Genomic DNA, 12,727 nt, shown 5'->3' with positions numbered 1-12,727 from the left:
ACATACATCAAATAGGTTACCATTTTCTATTTGAAAAGTAACAACTTGTAGAATTTAGTTTAGTGCCACTAAAACTGCTTGATCGTCTTGAGTGGTTTTACAATGTCAATCAGTTGCAAATTTTAGTGTGTCCTTCTTTAACTGGTTCCTTACTTAATGAAACCAAGTTTGAATTTTTTTATGAAGTAAATGACAACTGATGAGCCAGTCTGTGACAGAGCACATGGCAGCCAATTGCTAGTGTAAACATCAGAGACCTGTCAAGTGTAGTTGTACTAAATTGAGTCTCTAAAAGTTATTACTTTATGTACATCTTGTTTATTACCAAGATATAAACCTAAACAAAACAATTGAGGATACACTGCTGATATTCACAGGCTGATACTTTATCATCAGGGACCAGTTGTTGATATCATTATGCCTTATACTGATACAGTGTAAATAGCTAAACATGAAAAAACAAGATCTTCAAACAAGCCATTCTATAATGGATAAATATAATAGCATTCCAGTAAACAAGTTAGGAAAAGTAATCAAACAAAACAATTTTCGGAAAGCCTCCTTGCCTAAATATCTATTCTCTCTTCATATTGTCCAATTTTGTGTTGACAAACCAGGTAGTTGATTTTATGCCAACATCTATGTATTTTCTACAATTATATTTAACAAGCATGTCTCTGCTTTTGTTCTAGCTAGACAGTGCGGCCAGTATTTGCACCCAAATAAGCTGTGTAACATTCAAATCAGCCATTTATCTGAGCAAACACAGACAAACAGACCTGTGGGTTCAAAGACAAGTGGGATATGTATAAGGTATCAAGACACTCCCTAGGTAAAATTTTCTCACACCTAAAGAGTGACACTCAGCCAAAGACCCATATTCACTGCCACAGAATCAATATACAAGAGTCCCACAAACGGGCTAATGCTCTACTGGACAATAAAGAATTTCCAGGAATTTAAAATAAGATCATTTCTTCCTTTAAACTGCTGAGTGTTGAAACCATCTCTGATATTCATTAGCGATAACAAGATTTTCAAATCACCTGCTGTGGTACACATACTAGATCTCGGCTTGACACCATTTTCACATAAGACAAAATAGACATCATTAGAAGTCTTTTGGTGAAAATCCCATGTCATAATGATCATCCATTCAAGGAGATTATTTAGAAAATCATTGTGGTGGTCATATTGGATTGAACCATTGTCATTTGGGACTGCTTCATAATGATCATCAATTCAGCGGAAGTAGTGACAACAAGATTTTTAACACCAGTCATCATATTCAATGTATGATTAGAACCATTTTCTTTAGGACCAACTAGGTGAAAACCACATGTTGCTATAGCCATCCTTCTGGAGTGGAATAGAGAGGTAACAAAAGTTTCAAGATATGACTCTCCATTCAGGACGAGTAGCAATAAACCAATCTTCCAAGAAGGTTAGGAGGAAAAAGCAGTATCAAACTTGTTCTAATGGCCTAATGGATGACAGATAATGGATAACAGACCATCCCTAACCTCTCCTGGTCTATGGCCAGTAGAGCTAAACAATTCACAGTGGGCAGGTATCCTGTATATTCTGGTTAAACTGATATGAAATTAACAAAAGGGACCCAAAAACATTTTATTACATGAGCAGGTTTCATTTATATGGAGGCATCTAAGAAAGAATACTTCAATGTATACAGTAAAATTACTGTATCATGTTTCTATTGACCAATTATCCAGGACCGCTCCGGTGACCTAGTGGTTAGAATATCCGCCTCAGATGCGGGAGGTTGTGGGTTTGATCCCCGGCCAAGTCATACCAAAGACTTATGAAAATGGTACTAACATCTGCCTTGCTTGGCACTCAGCATTAAGAGGTTAGTGTTAGGACTGATTAACCTGGTGTCAGAATAATGTGGCTGGATGAGACATTATGCTACATGTCTGTGGCATGATGCCCCAGTGCTAGACATCACTATAAACTGTCACAATGCAGACATCATAGCAATATGACTGAAACATTGTTAAAGCTATGTTAAAAATCCAAATCACACACACAAACACCAATTATCCAACCACTGCATTTACAGTAAGACCAGTGCTTTAACAACTGCCTGCTGAATATGACCACCTGTAGATGCAAAGAACAAGCTCTATGTCCAATTTATGTCAACTGATATACAGTAAAGCCACTCAATTAAGACCATTCTGGTGGTCTAGAGTCTGCCTCAGATGCGGGAGGTCATGGGTTTGAACTCCGTCTGAGTCATACCAAAGACGTATAAAAATAGTACTATCAGCTGTCTCACTTGGCACTCAGCATTAAGAGGTTAGCGCTAGGACTGGTCGGCCCAGCATCAGGATAATGTGACTGGGTGGGACATGATGCTACATGTCTGTGGCATGATGCCCCAGGGCTAGACCAGCATTTTAACCTGTCACACTGCAGACATCATAGTAATATGACAGAAACATTGTTAAAGCTACATTAAAAATTTAAATTACACACACACTCTCAATTAAGCCCATCAGAATATTGGTCAGGAAGAACCCACTACCCTACAGTTAAGGTGAAACAGTATTGGGTCATGCATCATATTTGATATCTTGAACAGGGAAGTACATTAACTCTCAATAATATTAATTGCTACCTTGACTAATTAATTACATGTACTAACACTGCCCTCATGCTATGTCTACTCTTAACCAAATTACACACATGATGATATTGGTGTGACACTGTGTTTTATTAATCTAGTCTTCTGAGTCAACAAACCTACTTCCATTAGCAAAAATTTAAACAAAATCTCTAACAGGTTCAATAAGATCAGTTTCAACCCTTAGTCTAATAATATACCTTACCTGTGGTCTAGATTAGCTAATCCACGGCACACAATCCATATATAACTTTTACATTCAGAATAAATACTGGGTTTAAAACTCAATGTTATCACAACTTCTTGGATCTTTTACAGCTCTCTGTCTAAATTGATCCCTAGTATCAAAACTTTGGAATAATTTATTGCCCAATGATTTGGTAATGATTGTTCATTCAGCCACTGGTATAGTTTGGGTGTATTAACCAGCTGAATAAAAACTGTGTTTGACACACCTCTTTGCCCATGACAAGTCAAAAGCCTTCTAGACAATACCGAGACAAAACCCAACACTTAAAACTATCATAACATGAAGAGAATCTATGCCTTTGTCTGACCCATCATTAAGTCTGTCTATAACAGGAATTTCTGTATTGCCTCACAAAGAGAACCACAAAACAGAAAACTTATGACAAGCATGTGCTTATTATTAAAAAATTACAAGATATTTGAGTAAAGTGGTGGGAATGGGTGGCAGAATAGGGCAAGTTATGACTTCAAAATTCTTGCCATAAATAGAATTAATGCAATTTACCCACAACACCTTGGGTACACCGTCATATTGCTTTTGGACAAATATAACATTGGTGTGTACTGAATGTAATGCTTACACTAAAGTATGTGACGTTCTCATACTGTGTGAACTATCATAATTTGCAAGCTTTTGCATTTTCCTTCTTGGTTTCAATAAAATTACAATGTCCATTTGCAAAATGTTATGCTCATTTATTATCCTCTTCATTATTTTCATATATCTAAATTCATAATTCTCCTATTTATCACTCATTTTTACATTCATTTATTGTTCGTTCTTTCATTAATTTTATTCCTGCGTCCACACTCTTTAACTTGTCCACTTATCTGCCTCTACCTTTGTTTGTTCATCCATTTCAATGTGCAGTCCTTTTAATTATAAGACTGGTGTGAAATTTAAAACTAAATGAATAATATTATCAATGGTAGCTTAAATAATAATTATTTAGATGAAATCAACAGAAAAATCTTAAGGCCTATAGTTATAATTAAAATGGAGGAATTGCTTAGAATTTTGTAATTTTTTTTCAAGCAAAAATATATGCGCAATTTCTAGTTTTCATGCATTAATGTATTTTTCTGACAGTAAAAAGATTGTATGCATTGAAAAACCAGGTAGTTGAATTTATGCCAATGTCTATAACCCTTCTATGACTGTATTTAACATGGCATGTCTCTGCTTTTGTTCTAGCTAGACAGCGTGGCTACTGTTGCACCCAAATGAGCTGTGCAAAATTCAACTCAACCATCTGCCTGAGGAAACATGGACAAACAGACCTGTTGCTTTAAAGAGAACTGTGTGTTTGCATTTTGTGGGGTTTAATGCCATTTTTCAGCACACGATAGGCTATATATGGCAGTCAGTTTTTCCAGTGGAGGACCCAAGGAAGAACCACCCAAACAAGGGAAGCAAATGGAAAGCTTTCTCACATACCTATGTTGGTCAAGCCAAGACTTGAACTCGTGCAAACCGAAGTGAGACATGTGAGTAGTCTGTACAGGCAAGAACCTTTGACCACTAGGCCACCTGGGCCCATGAAGTGTGGGATATGTGTAGGCATCTAGACACTCACTCGGTAAAAATATCTTACATCTAAAAAGTGACACTCAGCCATAAGCCTATATTCCCTGGCACAGATTCATTATAAAACCAAATGTAAGAATAAAGGACACTTTAAAACCAAATAAATCTGTACCTGATGGGAAGGTATCCTATAATTATTTAGGTTAAAAATGATATGAAAATTAAAAGGGAAAAAGTGGTCTTAATAAGGAGTGTCCTCAATTCAGAAGACAAAGCTCCCTGCATCTTAGGTTATTGTGAGTAAATCCAACATACCTCATCCCAATCCCAGCTGTCAAAAGCTAGGTGCAGATCTGACGAAAGACTTGAACATCTTTTCTACATCCAATATGGGGTCATTAAATCTAATAAATCTTTCTCTGATTCCTAGTCAGCCTGTAACATTCAGCAAAATAATGGTCAAGATTTAAGACAAAAAATTCCATGAACAGGCGCTACTGTACATATTTCCACAACTCCATAGTTTATTTCCAGAAGAAACCAACACAAAGACAGATACTCATGTGGTCTTTAATTTATCATTCTTGCTGGTATCACGGTACCAAATGTTTTTCCATATACCTCAATGCTAATGTTTTGTGAAATAAATATACTTTCTATCTGACCTCAGCAAGCATGTCACACAGTTTCATAGAGAACAATGCTAGATTGTCAATTAGACAAGGACAAAACCAGGTACTCCTTGCATTTAAGAGAGATAACTTTACTGGAACTAGACAGGGGTAAGATGTATCCAGTCACAACACACACATTTTCAGCCATGTGTACCACATTTTAAAAATATCTTAAAACAAACAAAATATAATCTAGATATGAATTAACATATTCTCACATGTTGCCAAGAGGCTCAACATTTTGTAAGCCTAATGGAAAGTTTAACTCTTACATAATGCACCAATCACAGCTAGTGTTGTTGTTTATTTCTGAATACAATGTTCCCTACGCCTTAAGCTCCATCCACCTGGGTTTGTTCAGTTGGTACCATTATACCTGCCGATGGTAGCACAGATCAGACCATTCTTGAACAAAAGTATATTATGTGCCCATTCAGTGCAGAGTAGTTGTCTATGCAGGCACTAATAGGACATGGTAGACTCAGGAGAGTTTGGACGAACATGTCTAAATGAACTGTAATTTCTGGCAAAGGTATGGGGTCTTAAATCAAACCATTATCATGGCCATGACATCTGATCCCTAGACACCCCCACCCCCAGTATATAGGTTTCTCTATTACCCTAAGTGCAAGCCATCCACTAAGTTTGGTCAAGGAACTTACTACAGAACAAGGGTTATTCTTTTTAAAGCCTATTTTTCTCTGATTATGGACTTTTTAATCCCAAAGTCAATTGGCCTCCATACCATAAGTGTAAGCCTTCCACAAACTCTGGTCAAGGTATGTGGTTTTGAACCAAAGTAATTCTGAAAAAAACATTTTTATTAAATCCCAATAACCATGATCTCTGACCATTTGAACCCCAAAATCTAAAGACTGAATGCGTTTCCCTATAGCAAGCCATCCATAGAGTTTCACATAGGTCAAATGTTATTTTGCAGTATTTTTCTTCTTTCAGTCACAACGACATACTAACTCTGACCTGTGACCTTTTGACCAAAAACAATAGATTTCTTCTTTTCCTTGGGTGCAAACCAGCCAAAATTTCTGGCTTAGGTATGTTGTTGTTGTTGTTGTTGGTGTAGGGTTTAACGCCATTTTTCAGCACAAGATAGGCTATACATGGCGGCCAGTATAACTGGTGGAGGAAGAACCCTGGAAAACCCCGGGAAGAACCACCGACCCACGAGAAGCTACTGGCAGGCTTTCTCACGTACCAACGTTAGCCGAGGCTGAGACTCGAACTCACGCAGATAGAGGTGAGATGGCAGTGATCTGTAACGGTGAGCGCTTTAGACCACTCCGCCACATGGGGCCCCGGCCTAAGTATGTGATGTAGAGCTAATTTTATTCTGTGGAAACTTTTCTGTTTTTCAGTAAGTGACCCTGACATCTGACCCCAAAATCAATAGGCTTTCTTATTACCATAAGTGCAATCCATCCACGTCTGATAATTGTAGATGCTGAAGATACTGAGTTGTTGTACAGAAATGAGACAAATAACTAATTGGCAGACAAGATGGACATCATTGTTGACAAGGAAAGTATATCTTATGTGCAGATATGATGCACACCTATTTATCCTACTGGTACGAGCTTCAACAGCTATGTTAATGCTACAATAAAGGTGGTCTTAAATAGTGTCCTCATTAAATTATTTTCTTTCAAAAAAGTATGTGAAACATTTATTGCCTGTTTGTGCAAATTTTGATTAAGCTTCTGTGACTTTTGAATCAAAGGCTGGTATTGTTAAACAGCTAAAGGAGGATGTAATAGATACCATTGCCACACACAGTACGGTTCATAAATTAAAACCGAATGCATTAAATGCAAATAATACGTCAACCTTTATGCAATTCTTGTGTATTTGTAGATATCATCAAGGGCATATTTGGATTTTACAGTTTCTCACCTGAAAGGAGGTATGAATGAGGAGAAGTAAATATGATTGAAATTGACTCCGCAAACTGCAGCTCCATCAAAAGAGCTTGGTGGCAGTACCATACATACTTGCTTATAGGACGAGTCCAACTGCAAGCTGCACAGACCCAAATCTGCCATTGCATAATGTGCTGGCAGATCTGGGTCTGTGCAGTTTCTAAGGAGTAATCAGTAGAACAAGCAATGTAGACACTGATTATGCTATGGCAGGTCATGATCTTTGTTGTTTGCAGTTTGAATTGACTTATAATCGAGTACATATGGTAAGTAGGGAAAGAGTCCTACAATGTTCTTGACAAGAACCTGAAGGCAAATTATTTGAGTATGCATCCTCTTCTTGGCAACCATGGTAACTTAATGACACAAAATCTCTGAAGAAAGTTGTATATCTGATGCTTCTATTTGCCCATCACTGCTGACCTGTCCAGACTGAAGATCTACTGATTCAAGTGCCCTGAAGACCAACAATGGCAAGAAAATGAATGTATTTCTGCTTAAATTCAGCATGACATGTAGCTAAAGTTTCTGGTACTGTTTCATTCAAGGGACTGTGTGAAAGTTACTTTTCACAAGTGTAATTAAGTGCCAGTAATGATGGATACCACAGTTTAGTATACCAAAGATCCAAAGTAAGAACCAATCAAAACACCATCAGTGTTGAATTTCCTTGAATGGCTTTGGACAATACTGAAATTCACAAATCTAATGATATGATTCAATGCATCTCATGCATGAATCTGTTGTGAAAATGTACTTCTCAGAGGAAGACATGCTGACAATACTAAATAGGCATTCGCTTGAACTAGAACTGCATGTCAGTTCCCTGAAAGTCAACCCTCTTCTTGTCTTCATGGTGTGTGTGTGTGCATGCAGGAGTGTGTTGGGGAAGAGTTGATTTTGTTTGGGGTTTAATGCCATTTTGTAGTGCATGATAGGCTACACATGATGGCCAGTAAAACTGGTGGAGGAAGAACCCGGGTAAGAACCTCCTGACATGCTTTCTCAAATACCCACAATGACAAAGCCTAATACTTGAACCCACAGACAGACACAGGTGAGATTGGTAAAGGTGAGCACTTTAGACCACTCAGCCATCCGGGGCTCCTTGTGGGGGGCGTGAATTGCTAACACAGCTATAGCTAAGTTGACTGAATGACTGAATTCATGTTCACCATCTCCCAATCTACCAGTGTTTGTTAATTTAATATAATAAACTATGGGAAGATTGACTTGAGGACCTCCTTGACCCAGGAGAATTTTCCTAACTAGTTTTGATGTCCGAGGGACCATAACTGGATGAATACTGTTGTGATGAGGCCATTGTCCATTGGCTGTTTTCTTTTGAGAAAATATGGCACTGGATACATGCACTCATACGAGGCCAAAGTATAGTTCATCTGAACTTGAGTATCTCTCAAGTAAATTTGCTACTTTTGGGGCTACTCACTGTATACAAGTTGCCTTTATGAGTTGTTTTCCCAAATGTTTCACTATGTGACATTTAAACTGCAAATGAGATCTGTATTATTTTGGTATTTGACGCTTTCCATCTGATATTTTTAAGTTTTAAACTGTTAGTTTTAGTTAATTTAGAACTGAAATTTAAAGAGAATACACTGTATAAATAGGAGGTATGGTGACATGGTTTTTTGAAAATTTTGAATATGTAAATGTTTGTAAAATATTAATGTGTGTGTGTGTGTGTGTGTGTGTGTGTGTGTGTGTGTGTGTTAGCATGTATATTGGCACTTCAGCAAGTTACAGACAAAATTTACATGGTATCAGGATCTGATCAACAGCTTGCGGACTCCACAGGCCCATATTAGCAGGTAATCATACTATTTTAAGTTTCGAGGAACAGTTGAGAAAGTGAAACTCCACATTATAGTTGAGAGAGTGAAACTCAAGGCTGACAAAACTGTTTAACTTTGTACACCAAAAAGATGAAGAAAAAAATTGTTTAAAAAAAGCTGAGTTGCCTCTTGAGCCCTTGTTACACACTGTTCTGAGTAAGCACAAAATGTATGAAATAGGAAATATAACTGCACCTTCAAAAATATCCTTGAGTTGTTATGTCTGTCATTCAAGGACTGCCAACTGTGTTATTCATTAGACTTCTGTCATTCAAGGACCATGATAATATTCAACCTAACCGTATTAGACTTAACGTCTCTGTCATTCAAGGGCTGTGCTAAGATTCAACCTAACAGACTAAACTGCACAAGACCTTAACACTGAACCATACTGTTGCTGCCTTACTGTCACTGTCAACAGTGGAAAAGTATGGAATAATTGTAATTTGTCATCTGTTAAAAAACAGACTCAGTGATAATGAACAAAACTGTTTTATACATATAAGTAAACATCTAAACAATTTATGTTGGATTAGTTGGCTTTGTTTCTTTGTTGGCTTTAAACACATTATTAATCATATATCAAAGAAATGAGAGCAAAATGCCTTTCCATTGGACACAAAGAGGAGACTACATCATAAGTTTTCTGCTGAAAGCTATTTACATGTGAGCTACTAGCAATGTGCATGCTCTACATCATTGTACTTTCAATCGTTTCAGTTGCTGAACATCTTTTGCCTCCTATTATGACAAGATTCAGTTTGCTTGGTATGGTGCTTTACGGCACAGAAACACACATAGGTTATTTAGCACCAAGGCAATTGGAATAAAAGTGCCTTGTCCATTGACACACAATGGTAAATGACCCAGGATGGTCTGATGGTAGGATTTTAACCCACACCCTTTTGGTTATGAGTCTGGTAAGCTAACCACTGAGTCACCATGGCTCCCGGATTCATTTTGTATGATGTTAAGATGATTTTGCTGAATAAATTAGACAATGTAGGCGATAAATACTCAGGATTGTTGTGAAATTGGTTTGTAAATAAATTTATATAATGAAACAAAAAAAATCAATCATGCAACTGTACATACTGCCTGAACAAGTCCATGCTATATGACAAGATGTACCATATGCATGTTTGTTGGCATGGTAACCAACTTTGTAAATATGTAAAGGCAATAAACTAAACTAAGCTATTTATGCAAATAAACAGTGAACTGTTACACAAGAAAAAATGTTGCTTTTGCTTTCTCGTTTCTACAGAAAATTTCACCTGAAAGCTGCACTATATCATCATTCAATGTCGGCTGCCATTAGAGACTGTGATGTCACAAGGTCAGTTTGTTTACAGGACTTCTATATCAAATAGCAATAACAGTGAACAAAAAACAGCCCTGTTATGCAACAAACCATTTGGAGATCTGATGATGCTTTCATTCACGGATTTTACCTCTACAATATGGTATTAATGGACGCCCAGTATGAATGCCAGATTTTTAAAATTTTGAAAATAAAACCCCATAAACATGAGTATCCCTGAACTTCATTTACATCTTCCATATGTGTAAATTAATATCTATCAAATAACAAAGAGTGAAAATTTTCATGGACTTTTCCCTTGAACATCTGTATTAACAGAGGTATGAGTAAATCATCAAACTATGACAAGCACTCATACCTTTTGTAAGTATCTCAGTGAATGGTACCACCTGTAGAAATATTCTCCTTACATCTGCAGGAAATGATGCAAGTCAGATGAATACTTGAGTAACACTAGTCCTTCCCTTGGTGTTAACCATCCTAGAACAAAAACAGTAAACACTTTGACTATAAGGTGAATTTGTTCAGACAGATAACTTTAGAATAATACTGTGCCAAATTTATACAGATTCTCCTTTGTTTCTATATTTTTTTAAAAACGTCTGGCAGACTTAGCTTCATACCCATTGTCTAGTATGGAAGTCATTCATTTAAATTCTTCACAGGGAAGAATTTCAGCTCAAAACCAAGCCATGAATTTGGAGGGTCATCTAGATTGCAAATGGAATTCAGTGGGTCGTTGCTGTTAAATAACACCCCAGCAATTGGGATAGGAAATAGTTCAATGAGTTATGCAAAACAATACTTCTCTTAACACACTGTGATAACTTTCCTTCAAAACAACCATAAATTTCTCTAACAAGGTTTTTGTTTATAGGTAATGAACAAAAATAAATCAATTTAGGTCATTAGACACTATGATTTATCAAAGCTAACTTAGTTTCAGCTGACAGAATGGGTTTAGTTACAAGTAAGAATTGCATTAACACCAAGGCCAAAGAAGGACCTGTTTAAAAAAAAAGTTTTCAATATACTGGTCTATTGGTATGGAACAACATTCTCAGCGACATAAGGCAGGCTCCTAGCACGTCTTCTTTTCATAATCCATGCCTGAAATGAATTATCTTAAGACAACTGAAAAGTTCTAGTAATATAACTACTGCCTGCTTTTCTGTACTTTTGCATCGTTTTCACAGTTGAATTTCGTCAATACAGGGTGATATTTATATTTTATATATATTTATGTACAGATGCCAGTGCATATGTTCAAGGCTTGATATTTTGACTTTTAGAATCACTTAATTCTTTCATGTCAAGCCAAATTTATCATGTAGTGTTGTATATACCGTATATATTGTACATAACAGATAGAAGGCCTCAAGGTAGATTAGTTCTGTAACTAAATGAGTTACCTTCTCTAAATAAAATCTTTATTATTATTATTATTATTATTGCATGTATTATCTAAAGTCTGAGGACCATTGCATACAGAAATATATTAAACCAAGCTATGTAAATGAAACTCCTGCACTCTGTACAATTTTGCATATTCTATGCATACCATTTAGCATATTCTAAGCATACCACCTTGCATTTTCTATACATACTATTTTACATATTCTATCCATACAATATTCCATAATCTATACATACCATTTTGCATATTCTATGCATACCATTTTGCATATTCTATACATACCATTTTGCATATTCTACACATATCATTTTACATATTCTATATATAATATTTTACGTATTCTATATATACCATTTTGCATATTCTACACATATCATTTTACATATTCTATATATAATATTTTACGTATTCTATATATACCATTTTGCATATTCTATAGATACCATTTTAAATGTTCTATACATACCATTTTGCATATTCTATGCATACCATTTGGCATATTCTATACATACCATTTTACATATTCTATACATGCCATTTTACATATTCTATATATACCATTTTACATATTCTATAGATACCATTTTAAATGTTCTATACATACCATTTTGCATATTCTATGCATACCATTTGGCATATTCTATACATACCATTTTGCATATTCTATACATACCATTTTGCATATTCTACACATATCATTTTACATATTCTATATATAATATTTTACGTATTCTATATATACCATTTTGCATATTCTATACATGCCATTTTACATATTCTATACATGCCATTTTAAATGTTCTATACATACCATTCTGCATATTCTATGCATACCATTTCTCAATAAATGTGTAAAACTTTATAAACTGATTGCATCCACTTCATGAACAGTCTAAGGGAGACTATGAACAGCTGTGAATATCAACTACTAAAATCTGTTAACTGAATCCTTTTTCAGGCTTAAAATAATTTGTGACAATTTCATGGTTTGTAATATTCTTTGAGGAAAATTTAGATGTGGCAGTACTCACACAGATTTGTATTATCCTTCATGAATGAATACACTATGATGAGAAGATCCATATTTTCTTG

At 35.8% G+C, this 12,727-nt stretch overlaps 1 protein-coding gene across 3 annotated transcripts in view; it reads right to left on the bottom strand.

Moving 5' to 3' along the window:
- The window catches only part of LOC149804938 (uncharacterized), a 210,103-nt gene extending 199,403 nt beyond the window's left edge, over positions 1 to 10,700 (bottom strand). For all 3 annotated transcript variants that reach the window (XR_016417271.1, XR_016417275.1, XM_089945993.1), the window contains exon 1: positions 10,577 to 10,700. The gene's annotated coding sequence lies outside the window, so the exon portion shown is untranslated. The remainder of the gene's footprint in view (positions 1 to 10,576) is intronic.
- Between the last annotated feature and the right edge of the window lie 2,027 nt (positions 10,701 to 12,727).

Source organism: Sinohyriopsis cumingii, chromosome 2 (assembly GCF_028554795.1).
Source record: "Sinohyriopsis cumingii isolate HCF-2022 chromosome 2, ASM2855479v2, whole genome shotgun sequence".
NCBI lineage: Eukaryota > Metazoa > Mollusca > Bivalvia > Unionida > Unionidae > Sinohyriopsis > Sinohyriopsis cumingii.
This window is presented reverse-complemented; position numbering and strand designations above follow the sequence as displayed.